This window comes from Coturnix japonica, chromosome 5, assembly GCF_054131305.1.
Source record: "Coturnix japonica strain WE chromosome 5, WE-NBRP24, whole genome shotgun sequence".
Lineage (NCBI taxonomy): Eukaryota > Metazoa > Chordata > Aves > Galliformes > Phasianidae > Coturnix > Coturnix japonica.
In genome coordinates this window covers 31,965,001-31,978,937 of record NC_140667.1, presented here as the reverse complement: position 1 = coordinate 31,978,937, position 13,937 = coordinate 31,965,001, and the positions used below count along the sequence as shown (strand labels likewise).

At 34.0% G+C, this 13,937-nt stretch overlaps 1 protein-coding gene across 6 annotated transcripts in view; it reads left to right on the top strand.

The window, feature by feature from the left end:
* Window positions 1-13,937, top strand: part of NOVA1 (NOVA alternative splicing regulator 1) — a 123,514-nt gene that overhangs the window by 105,146 nt on the left and 4,431 nt on the right. The gene's annotated exons all lie outside the window — the stretch shown is intronic.

Sequence of the window (13,937 nt, the reverse complement as noted above, 5' to 3'; positions counted from 1 at the left end):
AGCTTGTATTACATCTTCCTTTTAGTGACTTGATTTTCCTCTATCTGGATGAATTTGTAACTCCCTTACAAGGAAAATTCAATTTTTGTTGAATTTTTTGTTCCTTTTATTTTGAAAAATCCTGTGATCACAAGACTGCATCTTGTATCATTGTTAAGAGAACAGTAGTCTCTATATTAGTCTTTTATACCGGAATAAAACTCTCTCTTCAGATCTGTCATGTTGTGCTATGCTGAACTGCTATGAATGCAACAGAAACCTATGCATGGAGAACATTTTTCTTTGTTTTTTTTCCAAGAAAATATGCATCTGTCAATATTATTGTTGCAAATGTCTAATTTATTTTTTCAGTACTTCCTTGTACATTTTTCCACAATATAAAGTAGTGCACTGGAAACTTTCAGTACGGATGAAAGATAGATGGAATAGAATTAAGGACACCCAGAACACATTTCAAATAGTGTTGTGTTTCTTTCTCCTCTGTACAAATCACTAAAAAGAACAACTTGAATCTTTTTCTGTACTTATAGACCAAGTACTTCAGCATTAGCCTCTCATGACAGCTTTTTTTTTTTTTTTAAAGTAAAAAATCATTCACCTGTGACTACAGCAGTGAAACTGTTTTTCCAGCATCCCTGAAATTGGCAGAGTAGCAATACTTTTGTTTACCTGAAGGAAGAAATCATTTTTACTTTTCCACAATACACTTCAGACAGGAATTTTCTTTCAAAATTGATAAATAGTGCCATGAATATCACATAGAACATGTTTTTTTTCCCCTTCTTCGCTACCTTGGAAAAGTACAGATGTTAATAAATATCTGAAGTGAAAATAGGCAAGTATTTCTATCATAAAAGTGTTTACATATTGTTTTATTTTTTTTACAAGTTTATTTTTCCTTCTTACCTGCCTATTGTTCTGATATGACTTATTTTAGATATAAATACAAGTGATCTAAGGCTAAATTTTGTATTTATTTCATGTACACTTGTAAGTGCAATTGCAAACCCTTACATGGATTCTTCTCCAGTCCCCCCTTTTTCCATGAGATTGATGTTGCTTAACTGATGACTGTCAAAGAATAGAAGGACAAAATGGATGTTAGCACTTAAAGATAAGTTGAGAGAGGCATGGGTATGACTATTCTCTCCTTCCCTTACAGCTTAGACTCACTAATAGGCTTATTCCAAAATTTGTGTAAAATGAAATTACTATGAACTTTATTTATTTATTTTTTTAATGCACTATTTCATCCCAGGCTGTTTGCATTTTATAAATTATACCCTATGTTTTTCACCTGAAACTATTTATCATCATTTTGTGCATTGCGTGCAGTCCTCAAGAATTATAGTTTGTTTTGTTTTTTTTTTTTAAAGTATATCTATTTCATCTGCTTCCTGCAGGATCTGTAATAAATAAGACTTGCAAATCTTTGTACATTATGGGACTGAGCCAATTTTCTTGGTACTGCCTGTACCCAGCAAATGCAGCCTTCATGGCTTTTAAAGAATTGATAAACTCATTTAATATCTGATTTGTTGTAGCAGATGGAAGAAGAAATAGGAAAGAAAACATTGTTTTTATCATCAGGACATGGACTCTGAGCAGAAGTACAAAATATTTGTATGAAACTAATAACACTCAGTGTGTAAATCTTGAAGTGCAAATAGATAATATTAAGTATGATTTCAGGACACTAGCTACCTGTCATAGGCTATCCAGATACTATCTCTATTCGCTTATGATAATTTGATGTGAAAGTTACCCAAAGTACTTTGTCTCTGATATTTTAACTCGAACATATATCTAATTCTAATTCTCTTATTTTGTTGTCTTTTCTTACAGTGGTATTGAAAACATCTGTTTCATTTTTAGGTCTCTCAGAGTTTGACTGATGCTGGATGTATCATTTGATTTTCCAAATCTCAGTACCATGTATTTTTAAAAGTAAAGTCATTATGAAGTTATTTAGCATTTTTATAAAAGGTGCTGCACAGGGCTTTTCATGCTGTAATGTGGTCTTAATTCATGCTATGGTAGTTCACAATGAGGAAATAGCTGTTTAACCATTTTCAACCTGCTGGATTGACCATTGATAAGTACAATCATTTTACTTAAATGGGATCTGGTTTCCACTCACAACTGTAATTTGCTTTTTGGAAGAGACTTCATATAATAGGCAGTGTTTCATATGGTCACATCATGGAAGAATTTAGTGCACTGGATTCTAAAGTTAGAAATTCATTGAAAAACACATATCATGAATTATAAATATATTCTTCTAATTATGGTACAAGACCATTTTTTATTTACGAGTAGCTTTGGTGATAACTGTAAAAACCTCATCATGTTTAAGGGAATAGAGATAAGCAATAGGCTCTGTAATTTGCTTAGGTTTTACTGACTTTTTCTGGAAGATTTCTAAACTTACAGTATATTTTTGTTACCAACAGAAAAATCCTTCACAGAATTTCTCAAAATAGGATATTTTTCTGGGTACAATTCAGCAAGAACTTTAACATCTGCTCTTAGCAGCTACTCAGTATTCAGTGTTCCTTTGTAGGCTGATCCAGTAATAATTTTGACTCCCCATTCAACATTGTGTATTGTAACAGTATTAAATGGACATGCCTACAGTAGCTGGAAAAACGCTTGTCTTTGCAGTGTGAAAGATCTGTTAACATTCTAGATTTATAGATGTTTTTATGGATTGTAAATTCATATCTCTTTAAAGTAAGCTTTTCTACTTTTCGTAAGATGACAGTCCTTTTTAGATTACACGTTGACTGTGGCACACTGTGGATAGCAAGTAATAAGTAATGTTTGAGAAGGTGCTAGGAAGACTTTTTTTCTTTGTTCAAGTGAGAAGACTCCATTAGAGGTTTCAGTGAATCAAAGGTAACATTTTCTGTTCAGCTGAAACTCTTCGTTTCATTGCCAAACTAAAAGTAGAATTAACCTATACTCAATAGGCAACTGTAGACATTTTTTTTCTGGTTCTCACATTAATGCATGACTTTTTATCATATTTCTCTTCTTCTTGGGCCACTTTTTCATGTTGTTTTGCAGTATTTGAGATCAGAGCTTTTGCTCACAGTGTATACCTAAATACTTATAGATTAAAACATTTTTAGATACTTTTAAGCCCCTTTTAGAAGTAATTGTTTAATGTAGTAAAATTTATTTATGGAATAGACTTAACAGTGAATAATGGCATTCTTTAGTAACAAGTACTGAAACAAAATACAGTTCTGTGAAAAAGAGTGCTTATGTATAAATTAGTGATGTAAAAACAAGAAATTACTTTCGAAGATGTACAGATCTTTGAAGAATGTTGATCGTATTATATCTAAAATGTTTAATAAATTAACTGTGTATTGTCCAAAACTAGTATTATCTCACTCTTTTCTAAAAATAGAGATGCGACATAATTAGCTCTTTGATAAATAAGTTTTAAGGCTATAGTTCATTTATACTTGAGCACTTAAAAGGCTCAGTCCCTTCTTAATTTATGTCAAAATTAATTAGTAAGTTATACTACAGTTCAACTGAACACTTACAGTGAAGTCTAATTGGCTGTATGCAGTGTGTATGTGTACTGACAAACGTCACTGATGTTTGTCCTCATGCCATTTCTAAGTATAACTAGCTTATTATAATAGCAATACATGTAGATGAGGATAATAAAAGAAGGATTACAATCTCAGTGGGATGAAAGTTATGTTTGGAAGTTTGAATTTAAGAATTTAATTAAGTTGTGCATATTTTATTAAAATATATATTAATGTAAATATATTTTCCAGTTAAGTGTATTTTAAGGACTCTAGGTACACAACATTAGCTATATAATATCTATAAAATTACAAATGTTATGACAACAGATATTTCATAGATCTTATTGTACTCCATAGTGTATGTACTGTTCAATTACTTTATTCAAACTAAAATGTAATTATTTGAATATTGTAACAGTGATTGTTTTTTTTTTTAAATTCACAAGCCATGTATTTGGTTATGTTTCTGTTATATACAGTATTGTTTATCTTCTGTATACACTATTATTACAGAAAACCTTTCTTTTTGACCTGTCTGAATTACATTTTGGTGGACAGAAAAAGTCAAATAATAGGTTATGAAACTGTCAAGTGGGACATCTCAGCAAAATCAGTGTTTTTAATATCACTAAATTTTTTTATTTTTATTTTTTTTTTTACCATTGAAAATAATAAAGTAAAGCTAATTTCTGGCAACAATACTCCACAGTGAATTAATAAAAAATAATTCAGGTTGCATGTAGCTTTATATTAACTGAGGTGATAAATCAGTTTTAAAGTCCTACAAGATCAAAAGTGGTTAGTAAGTATATTAACTTTCTCTAGTTTGATTTTTGAGAGTTTTTTTAGTTTATATTTGTTGGTAGGCTTTCCAGAATTAAAAAAAATAATTATAATTGTACTCCATGGTAACTGAAGAATATGTGTATATTTTTCATAGTAACTAAGACAATAGTAAACGTGTATTAAAAAGATTTTAAAAAAAGTTGTAAGTCCAAATTATGAGTATACAACTCCCAATTTATTCTTAATTACATACTTTTCAAATCTAATGCACACATAGTTACACCCATACGATGAATATATATAAATGTGCGATGTTTATACATAAGTACAGCTATTTATGACATTTGAGCCTTACCGCTTACCTCTTTACCTCTTCTTTTTGTGTAGGAAGTCTTTTTTGCCATGTGGATATTTGGATATTTACATCAACTAGATTATCAGCATAGTTCAGTAATGAAACTGTTCTTTTTCTGGTAAATAGTATTTTTATGACCTAGAGAAATATGATTATTTAAATAATATTTTATCTTTAAGTGTTTTTTACATCCTTTCTCATTTGAAAGCAATTCTCAAATGACATCTTTGAGATAGCCTTGCTGAGAAATACATTGAGTAGTTCTTGCTATACAAAATGATTATTTTAGTAGTTACTCAATAGTCAGTACTGAAGGGATGAAGCCTCTGCTGCTAATGATCTGTTGTAAAGCTAGGGGTGCAGAGTAGTCAGTAAAATTAGTAGGATCTGGCCATTAATGCCACAAAAAATTGTTCACCTAGGAAGACCAGATGCATTTTGCCTAGGCTGAATTTCTTGCCGTTTTTCAACTCTTTCACTCTGAAAAACAGTGACACTAGGCAGAACAATCTGCAGATCAGAAAGCCTCCTGTTTTGACTGAGCTGAGACATTTAATTGATAGTTACACCAGAGTCTTAATTAAGAATAATGTAAAAGGATAGAGTTTATTATTATTTTATTTTATGGCTCACAAAAATCTAAGGGTGTTCATTTAGTTCTGGTAGTTTCCGTTCCTGTCACTTACATTGGATGGTATTTGCAACATTTGTTACAGATATAGCAAGTAATTTATCATTCCATTCTTGCATATTGCTTGTTATCTGTGAGAAAAAAGCATGTGCAAAACTGGTGCAAACTAAGGTCAGGATCATTAAAAATGTCTTGTTGTGTCCTTTCTTCTCTCTGTATATGTAACTGTAGAACAGGTGTCACCTAGCTGAAAGCCATACGATGTATATTCATTCATACTGTTAAGGGCAGAAATTTGTAACAAACTGTTATTTTTCTTCCACAGTGTTGTAATGCAGAAGGTTTCCATTTGTTTATATGTCTGAGCACACTCTTGTCTGACATTATTACAGCTCTAAGATTCTAAGATATGTCAAATAGTAGGTTTGGTTTCATTCACTTTGGCTGTATAGAGTAATAATATGTGCATTTCTTCCTTATGGACTCATTTGCTTGCTGCTTTTTTCCCTAATTGTTCCTTAGAATCAACTGAATTGTGAACAAATTATTTGAAAAGACACTGCTGAATATGTAGCTTCTGTGTTCTCTAAGTTTGCTGGAACTGTTGGCTAGATAGTAAATGTGATAGGACTGTTTCATCAGAAGTCACCAAGCATTATGGGAGTCATATTTAGAAGTATATTATAAAAATATATTTAGAAATATATGTATTAGTCATCATCAGGTGATTAGGGATTTATTTAATGTATTTACAATTCACATTTTTTGTCATTACAATTGCTGAATAAGCATTTAAGAGTCTCTATGTATCCTTCTTTTCTGTGTCATAGAATTTCAATGATTCTGCTGGAGCATAGTATTTTCTTAGTTTTGGAAAAAAAAAAAAAAAAAAAAAAAAAAGACTCCTGCAAATGGGGGGGTGACCTGCTGGAGAGGAGCTCTGCAGAAAGGGATCTGGGTTTCCTGGTGGATAACAGGTTGGCCATGAGCCAGCAGTGTGCCCTCCTGCCCAAAAAGGCCAATGGCATTCTGGGGTGCATTAAAAAGAGCTTGACCTCGAGGGAGGTGATCCTCCCCCTCTATTCTGCCCTGGTAGGGCCTCATCTGGAGTACCATATCCAGTTCTGTGCTCCCCAGTACAAAAAAGACAGGGATCTCTTGGAAACAGTCCAGCGGAGGGCCACAAAGATGATGAAGGGCCTGGAGCATCTCCTCCATGAAGAAAGGCTAAGTGAACTAGTTCTGTTTAGCCTTGAGAAAAGAAGACTAAGAGAGGACCTGATCCGGGTCTATAAATATCTAAGGTGTTGGGGGCAAAGTGGAGAGGCCAGAATCTTTTGAGCAGTGTATGGAAACAGGACAAGGGGAATCAGACAGAAACTGGAGTATAGGAAGTTACATTCAAATGTGCACAAGACTTCTTTACTGTGAGGGTGACGGGGCACTGGAACAGGCTGCCCACGGAGGTAGCGAAGTCTCCTTCTCTGGAGATATTCAGAACCCGCCTGGACACCTACCTGTGCGACCTGGTGTAGGGAACCTTCTTTGGCAGGGGGGTTTGGACTCAATGATCTCTGTAGGTCCCTTCCAACCCCTACGATTCTGTGATTCTGTGATGGTGTAGTGTTGAAAATCTAGATTTTCTGAATTGTTGAATGAATGCGTAGCATATTTTTGCAAAAATCAGCTTTGATGTAGATGACCTGAAAGCAGCTTAGAAATGCATCCTTATGTCCTGTCTACTACAATGGAAAGATTAATTTTAAATACAGCTTTCAGAAATTGATTTTGACCATTCTTATCTCAAATCATGGAATGTGAGTTTGATTTTAAATTCAGATTTAAATGAATTTGAGAATCTGGTCAGCAATGTCAGACAATTAATTTTAATTTATGTTTTTAAACTTTTCCCTGCTTTCAATTTTCAGTCAAATTTCAACGAATTGTGCCATGGCATATAGCAAGTCTGCTTTGAACATTTCTATTGTTGTTTTCTCTAAATTGAATTAAATTAGATAACTACACTATATAACATCTTATATAATTTTGTAGGTGGGTCTTTTGGAGTTTTTGTTTGGTTGTTGTTTTTTGTGTTGTTTTTTTTTAGCATAAAATGATATGCTTCCTTATTTATCAAAGCTTATAATAAAACTTGAGCGCTGTTGGATAAAGGAGTAAATTTGAGGTTATCTAAGGTTTAACATTGCATCCTTATATTGAAAACTTCTATTGTAGCTAAAGTCATAGTTACTTACGCACTTGAGCTTGTCTTGGACTTACAGGTCAAAAAACATAGAAAAATTTGGTACCATAAGCTTTCTTGAAGTCAATGGGAATTCCTAAGTGTTTCTGCATATAGACCATAAATCTTAACTTCAAGGTTTGCTATTAGTAGAACAGATCTGTTTGTCAGATCTTCTGTATGGTTGAAACATAGGATTTCTCCAAGTATTTGCTTTCATCAAATGTAAGGTGTTCAGTTATGGAATATCATTCATAACAAGCTTATGACTTCTGTAGTACTGAGGAGTGCATGTGAAGCTAATGGATATAGACTTCTAGGGACTCTCTTGAGAAGTGTAGAAAAGTCCTTGTCATTTGTGTACTTACCTTTTTTTGTGTGAGGATTTTCAAGATAGCAGTCTACGCTGCTTCTTTAAACAGTAAGTTAATAACCTTGAGAAGCTAAGATTACATCCATAGTTTTTGTGACTAGGAAAGCATAAAAAAGGAAACATTAACTGTGCCCCAGATTCAGTCATGAAAATCAGTTCCTTCAGGAATATGCAGTGGGTTTGATCACTTTTTAGGGTAGATCTTATTTATTGCAAAATAGTAGGAGTTTTCTTGATGCCATCAGAGATTTGGATTTGTTTTTAAAAGAATGTACACTTATTTACTCTCTTTTTTTTTTTTTTTTTAATACTGAGAAATGTCTTTGCAGCAATTCTTGTAATGTTGTTGCATTATAATTACATGATGTTTTTCAGTTAAAAGCATCCCAAATTACCAATCCATTCATTCTTTTAAGCAAGCCATCCTTGTGTGTTATGGAATGTTAGCAGGTGTTCACAGAACACCACACAATGAATAGGAGAGAAAAATAAAGGGAAAAAAAAAAGAACCTCACTGGAAGATTTTAGGGGAGAAATAACTCTATGTTAATATTAGCTACAGAATAGGATTAACATCTTGCTGCCACTGAAATGGCACATTCAGATGTTCATGACAGAGTAGTTAGTAAACCTGCTTTCTGTCATCTCAAAAGATGTTTCATCTGAACATATATATCTTATTTTCTGTGTCTTTTTCATACTCTGCAATTGAGTAAAAATTTAAGATTGATGCCCTTATATAATTCAGTAACCATCTTATTTTTTCTTTCTTTTTTTAATTATAAAGATGTGGAAAGTATAAATGAAACTACTCAAAATACATTGCACTTCCATACAAAAGTAATTTGAAGCTTATGAATTATTAATGTATGAAATATGGAGAGTTGTTTTCAGGCTATACTGGAGAAAAAGAAAAAAAAAAAAAAGAAAAAAAAAGTTCCTTCTCTGTATTATTAAAACTATGCATCACATTTTTGAGAAAATTCATAAAATCATAGAAAGAAAATTCAGTTTCTTCCATTCAAATACTTCCAAAATTCATTTTCATAAGATGTAAGAAACTAGTCATAGACTTTTGTCTGTAAATTTTAAATATTTCCTATAGAACTAGGTAATCTCTTAAAATGAACCATCTGTATAAATATCAGTTTTAATGTTTAATCATTCTGCATGTAGAACTTGCATATGCACAAATTTGCTAGAAACTGTTGTTTAAACAAAGTAGCCTTTCCATTTATGTGTTAGAGTACAACAGTGAGAGAATGGCAAATAAAGCAAAAGCCAGATAGTTTTTTGTTTGTTTAAATGTGATTTCCTAATTCCTCTAAATCTTCAGTTTGGTTCCAAAGTGATAAGAATTTTTATTATAAATATTAATAATTCTGAGTGTTTAAGCTGAAGTTACTTTTCTATTATATGATAGTAACTGGGAGTAAAGTAATACCATGAACAATGCAGCTCACTGGTGATAAATAGTAGAGAAGGAATCAGTCCAAATTCCTGCTCCAATTAAGGACACTTGCAAATACAGATATTAGATTATCCTTTTACTCTGTTATTCTAACTTCTTAAGTTTTTAGATATCTAGTATGTTTTTAATGTGGGGGTAGGACCTGTCTTGCTCACAATAAATGTTTATTTCAAAGGACCTTTCTTTCTATGGTGCCATCACTGGCTGAGTACATGAAGGGATGACAGTGGATGCTGTGTACCTTGACTTCAGCAAGGCATTTGACACCATTGCTCACAGCATCCTTGTTATGAAACTTAGAAGGTATGGGATAGATGAGTGGACAGTGAAGTGGACTGAGAAGCAGCAGAGTGGCAGAGCTCAGAGGGTGATCAGCAGCAGCACAGTCTGGTTGGAGGCCTGTAACTAGTGGTGTCCCCAGGGGTCAGTGCTGTTTCTGGTCTTGCTCAACAGCTTTATCAGCAAGCTGGATGAAGAGCTAGAGTCCACCCTCAGCAGATTTTGCTGATGGTGTAGTGTTGGGAGGAGTGGCTGTGCTACCCTTTAGTACAAACTAAACAGACCAGAGTGGTGGGCGGGGAACAACCTGATGAGGATCAGCAAGAGCAAATGTAGAGTTGCACCTGAGGAGGAATAACCACTTGCATCAGTATAGGCTGGGGGATCCTCTGCTGCAGAGGACCCCTGTGGAGAAGGACCTACATGTTCTTGTGGAAGACAGATTGTCCATGAGTCAGCATTGTGCCCTTGTGGCAAAGAAGGCCAGTGGTATCCTGGATTCATTAAAAAGAGTGAGGCCAGCAGAGCAAGGGAGATGATGCTCCCATTCTACTCTTTCCTGGTGAGGCCACATTTAGAACACTATTTCCAGTTCTGGTCTTCCCTGCTCAAAAAAAGTGAGATCTCCTACAAGGAGGCCTCCTGAGGGCCACAGAGATGATTAAGGACCTGGAGCATCTCCTGTGTGAGGAAGACTGAGTACCCTGTGTTTTCTCTTAGAGAGTGGTCAGGTACTGGAATGGCTGCCCGTGGAGGTGGTGGAATTGCTATCCCTGGCAGTGTTCAAGAGGCGTCTGTGTGAGGAGTTATGAGATATGGTTTAGTGGTTTCTTGTAGCTATGATAATGGGAGGGCAGTTGGGCTAGATGATCTTGTAGGTCCTTTCCAACCTTGTGATTCTATGATTCTATGATCAACCTCGGGTAAAGAATACCAAGAGGGGATCTGATAAGTGTTTATAAATATCTAAGAGGAGATGGGAAGCAAATGGATGAGGCCAGGCCCTTCTGAGTGATGCATAGTAATAGGATGAGGACTTTGGCCTTAAACTTGAACACTGGAAGTTCCATACAAATGTGCGGAAGAACTTCTATAGGCTAAATGTGCTGGAGAACTGAAACAGATAGATCCAGAGAGGTTGTGCAGCCTCCTACTAAGATATTTAAGACCCAACTGGATGCCTACCCTTGTGACCTATTGTAGGGTGCCTGCTTTACCAGCTGGACTCAATGATCTGTTGAGTTCCTTCCCAACTCCTACAGTTCTGTTGATTCTGTGATTAATTTAAACGGACTTCAAAGAAATACCAGTTATGAAGAAGCAAATAGAGAAACTAAAAACTCATCTTGCAATAACTGCAGATAAAACATATGCAGAAAGTATTCTAAGTACGTTTACTTATTGTGATGAGAGGAGAATCTCAAGAACAGTAACTAGAATAAAGATGTGCACTGCACTAAGGTACAAAGTAACATCTCATTTCTTACTATTTTCTAATTAGTCTTCTTCACAGATTTTTTTTTTTTTTTAGTTGCCTTCACCCTACCTCCAAAGGCTGTGAGAAGAGAGAATGTAAACAGCTCATATGTCTTCATAATAAAGTGGTAAACAAAAGAACAGGGTCTGGGGAACTTGCTGTAGGCACTTGGAAATGTTTTTCTGAGAGGAACGGGAGTGAGGAAAGGGGTGAAAGGGACATGAGGTTTTAATGTGGATAGTAATGCAGGTTTGGTGATGGTTCTGCTCCCCAGAAGGATGTTTATGTGTGAGGACACACAGTTGTTGCTGCTTCACATAGATTATCTTTTTGCAGCATAAGGGAGAAGTGGTGTAGAATGATCTCCAAACATCTGGCATTCAGCTCTCAGGACTGAGTGAGGACTTGCAATATCAGGGACATGTGTAACAGGGTGTTATGCAAGTGGCCTGTCAATAAAAGAAGGAGGATTAAGGAATTAGCCGATGTACGTTTCAAAAGTCTAGGATTTTGGCAGTGTGAAATGGTGATGGTGAGTTAGAGCAACTTGAATTGTGTTCTCAGGACCATGATCCTTCAAATACCAACCATCTTCCTCTAAGTGCTGAATCTCATCAGTTCTTTGCTAACTTCAGTGGGAAATGAAAGCAATAAAATTCTCTCAAGTTTGAGCCTGTCAGAAGCACTGCAGTTTCTTACATGGCTGTGCTTCTGTCAAGGCTTTTTAAAGACAGTGATGTGTTGGTGAAAACACTGCAGTGAAATTACATAGTATTGTTCAATCTCTTTTTGCAGGAGCTTGATTTTGATGTTACTTAGAATAATGCAGAAAGGATTAGGGTGATGCCAGTGGAAGTAATTAATTTGCTTCGTGAATAAGCAATTATCATTATTACATTTATTTTTGTAAAATCTGTTTAGCATGAGATGAAGGCTGAGTTACTTCCACCCCTACACTCCACCTAGCAGCAAAAAAAAAAAAAAAAAAACCATAAAAAAAAAACACCAAAACAAATTACTTATGCATTTTAAACTTCCTTATTACTGCCTTGGCTACTTTGTCTCCTTTGTCTCCTCAATGTAGCCAGGAGCATACGCATGAATCTATAGAAACCTAGCCTTCCTGAAAACTCAGAGCTCATAATTTGGATGTTATTTGGATTATTCAATATTTCCTGATTTCCCTGCTTGACAAGGCAGTACAGTATTTATGTACTGATGGTGGTACAGATAACCAAGTCAAATAGATCTTAGCTTTTCAATTTATGTTTGAATAATAGGAGTTGGGACCAAGAACGTTATTGTATGTTATTGGTATGTTATGCAATACAATCAATTTTTGCCATAGAGAATTGATATTCCAATATGCAAACCATGGAAATTCAAGTTAATCCAGGAAACAGATGGAAAATTGTGAATCATTATCAAGACTGATATGACCTAAGTAGAAATTCTGTGTTTCACATTTTAACATAATTATCTCAATTTTCTAATTATATTTTCAAGAAATTGTTACAGATATCAGCACTTAGTGTTTGGATACTTCAACATAATGCAAATGTTGCCACTTATTTCAGCATGAGCAGGATTTTTAAGCAAAATGCGTGATTTTGCATTTATATTCCGTTAAAAGTGAATTTTAGTTGTAATATATTTTGTTATGTCTTAGTATAAAATAAATATGTTGTGCGTGTTATTTAATTTTTAGATATCTGTAAATAAGGTATTAAGGTACCTGTAAAAAAGGATGTTTTTATATAAATTAAAGTTGAATTTCATTATCAAGGGTTTTTGGTTGGTTGGTTTTGTGGGGTTTTTTTTTGTTTGTTTGTTTTTTGTTTTTTGTTTTTTTAACTAACTTAATTGTCAAGGCCAGTTAAATAGGTGCAAGTACTAGTACTTCTGTGGGGCCTCAGTTTAGTTTCTCATAAAAGTTTTAAAATAATATTTTGTTTGAAATGCAAAAATGATTATTAGGGTAGTCACTGCATAGATATCTTAAAAGTAAAAACAAGAACAAAAACAAACAAATACAAAAACTACACAACACAGAACTCTGATAAATAAAGCAGTAACTTGAGCTCTCTCAAATTTCTCAATTGGATTTACATTCCCAGCTTCAGAAATATCTGTGAAAGTTTTCAGGTAGTTTTTTATCTGATTTTGTTAGGAATATGGATTTTGTTCTTTCTTTCTGAATCCATTATTTGTTTTCATACCTTCTTATGTTCTTACATTCTTCTGCACATCAGTAAGCACTTATGCCTAACTTATTCAAAACTTTGCACATTACTTATGAAAGCAAGCAGGATCTGGCAAGTTACAGTTGTCAGAATCTCCAAATTGTTAGTATGTCCTAAGTAAAAGGAGATGGTTAAACTATATACTCAGTAAATATGTTAACATTTATTATATTTGTATCTAGATAATACATACCGGTTATAAAAAATGTGTGTTTGTTTTGCTAAGAGGAAAGCTGAAGGAAAGGGCACCTCAAAATTGCCTAATATATTGAGCTGCACTTTAAAATGACTGTGACCTTTCCTTATATAAAAATGCATATTTACAAACTCTGAGACATATATGATTATGTAGCACATGGATGGCCTAATTTTTCATTTATTTATTTATTTATTTTGAGATCATACTTTTACGTTACCTGTAGAATAAGTCTGCACCTAATATCTTTGATTTTTTCTTAGCACATTAGCATATTTTAGTTATGATGTCAGGGAACTTGACTAAAAGTGCAACGTTTAATATACACTA